The following is a 3,487-nucleotide window of genomic DNA, read 5'->3' on the forward strand; positions in this document are numbered from 1 at the left end:
TCGTCTGTATTCCCAGCTGCTCCAAGGCTGAGGCAGGAGAATTATGAGTTGGTGGTCAACTAGGGCTGCACAGCAAGGCCCTGTCTCAAAGCAAAAAAAAAAAAAAAAAAAAAATGGATCTGGAAGCACAACACAGCACCTCCAAGTAAGGCCTTTGGTTTTGTCCTTGTCAAGGAGGGGAGGGAAGAGGAGATTGGTACAGAGACAGAAAAGGAGACAAGGAAGAAGCTACCAGAGGAAGGGAGGGGGTGAAGGGAACAAGGAGGAGGAGAAGGAAGGAAGGAGGAATATAAAAGAGGAAGCAGGCTTGCTAAGATGACCTGGCACCTAAAGATGCCCATCAGGCCTGAGGATCTGCGTTGGATCCCTGGGGGACACCTGTTACAAGAAGAGGACCAACTCCTCTCCTGCAAGCTGCCCTCTGAGCTCCATGCATGCTGGGGCACGTGCACCCACTCCCATCACACACACACACACACATACACACACAGAGAGAGAGGCAACAAAAATGCAATCGAAAGCTTTAACTAAAGGAGCTTGGTGAGGGTCCTGCCAACGAAGCTAAAGAGCTTGATGCTGGGCGCCTTCCTTGGGCACACTCCTTTATCTGCAGGGGCAAGGTCTCTTGCTGACCCCAGAGCTGGTGATTTGGCTGCTTTAGACCCCTGTTCTCTGCCTTGCGAGTGCTGGCCGCACCGTGCCTTCTTGATGTATCCACCTCCTCAGCTGCTTTGCTTGCCCACACCACCCCTATTGGTGGGGATAGAATCCAGGGCCTCATGCATGGGGAGCGCCACCATCGAGCCACACACTAGCACAGGGCACAGGGCACAAGCCAGCATTCTTCTTTTTGTTTTAGAGTGATTGATTGATTAATTGATTGATTGATTTGATGTATGTGAGTACAATGTCACTCTTCAGACACACCAGAAGAGGGCATCAGATCCCTTTACAGATGGTTGTGAGCCACCATGTGGTACCTGGGAATTGAACTCAGGACCTCTAGAGGAACAGTTAGTTCTCTTAATCACTCCAGCTCCCCCTTCTCTTTTGAGACATCATTTTCCTAGGTCTGTGTAGCCTTGGTAGACCAGTCTGGCCTCATCTTTCTGCCTCTAACTCCTGACTGCTGAGACTAAAGGCATACACCACCACTGCCTGGTTTAGGGCCAGCATCCTGTGTGAACAAGGCCAGTACACAAACCCTCCTTGTCCCCTTCCCCCATGTTCCCCCTGTCCCCTTCCATCAGCTAAGTACTGCTGAGTCTCCTGAGCATGTGTTCAGGATCAGTGTGGCATGCATACATCTTCCTCTGATTCCTACAAATCGAAGCCAAGGGGAGGGCAACACTTAGCTGCTGTAAGTGGACCCTTGCTAGTAGAGGTATCCCGTAGGCCAGGAGGGATTTGTTTAAGGTTTGAGTGCCTCCCATCTATCACGTCCACAGGGAGACCTACCACTCCAGCGGCTTGGGCTGCTGAGCAGCTTGTGCACACACAACAGAAACAGCTGTGAAAATCCTTCAACCTAGGATAAAAATAGCTGTGCCCTCCCTGCTTCCTATAGGCCTGGAAATATTTGCTCAGCTTGGATGCTCACAGCCATTCCCCAGACTCTGCACTGGGGAAGAGGTTCTGAGCGCCCTGAAGAGAGCACAGGAGAGAGGGGTGGGTCCTAAGGCAGAGGACTGGAAACAGATCTCTGTGTTCAACCCAGCTCTCCGACAGATGGGACAGCGGCCTGGAGAAAAGAACTTGATCGAGGTCTGCACGTGTTCCTACCGGACAGAAGCTAGTTCAAGGGCACAGGAAGAGATGAACCCACAGGAGGCCCCAACTTAACACAGAAATCTCCCTAACTTTTATCCGCAGGGCCTCAAACTGTGTTGCTTAGGGCATGTGACTCCAGGGACAGGGAGTTTCCACATATGGTCTCTCTGAGATCAACTGTCCATGATCACTTGAGCCAAGTGCTATCCTTCTCAAAGCCTGGGGAAAGATACTGCTAGCTGTAATACTGAGCAACCTTTGGGGCTCCTGGTGTAGTGGCAGCTGGAATCCTTGAGGTTAGCCCTAAAATGGGAGCTGCTTCTTCTTCTTCTTCTTCTTCTTCTTCTTCTTCTTCTTCTTCTTCTTCTTCTTCTTCTTCTTCTTCTTCTTCTTNTCTTCTTCTTCTTCTTCTTCTTCTTCTTCTTCTTCTTCTTCTTCTTCTTCTTCTTCTTCTTCTTCTTCTTCTTCTTCTTTTCTTCTGCTTCTGGTTCCTCCTCCTCTATCTCCTCCTCCTCCTCCTCCTCCTCCTCCTCCTCCTCTTCTTCTTCTTCTCCTTCTTCTTCTTCCTCTTCTTCTTCGTCTTCTCCTCATCCTCTTCCTCTTTCTCCTTCTTCTTCTTTTTTAAAGATTTATTTATTTTATGTATATGAGTACACTGTAGCTGTACAGTTGCTTGTGAGCCTTCATGTGGTTGCTGGGAATTGAACTCAGAACCTCTGCTCACTCTGGCCCCGCTCGCTCTGGTCCAAAGATTTATTTATTGTTTTATGTAAGTACACTGTAGCTGTCTTCAGACACACCAGAAGAGGGCATAAGATCTCATTATGGATGGTTGTGAATCACCATGTGGTTTCTGGGATTTGAACACAGAACTTTTGGAAGCAGTCAGTGCTCTTAATCACTGAGCCATCTCTCCAGCCCTAAGGGAGAGAGGAGCTGCCTAAGGAGAATGGAGGGGGTACCATCTATTCCAGGCCCCAGGCTGAAATAAAGTGACACATCTCTTTGTGATGTTGTTGTTGCTGTTCTTTTTTTTTTTTTTTCTGAGACAGGGTTTCTCCATGTAGCCCTGGCTTTTCGGGAACTCACTCTTAGACCAGGCTAGCCCTGAACTCAGAGAGATCTGCATGACTCTGCCTCCCAGTGCTGGAATTAAAGGTGTGTGTTGTGTGTAAATATTTTTGTTGTGTTTTTTTTTTGTTTCTCGAGACAGGGTTTCTCCATGTATCCCTGGCTATCCTGAAGCTTTGTAGACCAGGTTGGACCTGAACTCACAGTGCTGGAATTATAGGTGTGTGTTGTGTGTAAATTTTTTCTGTTTGTTTTGTTTTGTTTTCGAGGCAGGGTTTCTCTGTATAGCTCTGGCTGTCCTGGAGCTCACTTTGTAGACCAGGCTGGCCTCAAAATTGTGTGTGATTATTAACAAACCATGCTAATGCCAGCTATACTCCAGTAATCCTGTCTCCCCTCCCCCATTGGGAGCAGCAAACCTCTCTGTCTTAGTCTTCCATTTCTCCACAGTTTGCCTGCCTCTGAACTGCTTGCATCTTCCCAGCCAACTGCCCCCTGAGGCTAGCCCAGTAAAATCAAAACTCCATTGTATATTATCAGTCAGATTTATATCAGTAAATTCTCAATGCCCAAATGTCCACACAAAGGACTCAAAACATAGTTGATATAAACACAAGTTATGCCCCTAGATTGGACAAATTGCCCT

This window comes from Mus caroli, chromosome 4, assembly GCF_900094665.2.
Source record: "Mus caroli chromosome 4, CAROLI_EIJ_v1.1, whole genome shotgun sequence".
NCBI classification, from domain to species: Eukaryota; Metazoa; Chordata; class Mammalia; order Rodentia; family Muridae; genus Mus; species Mus caroli.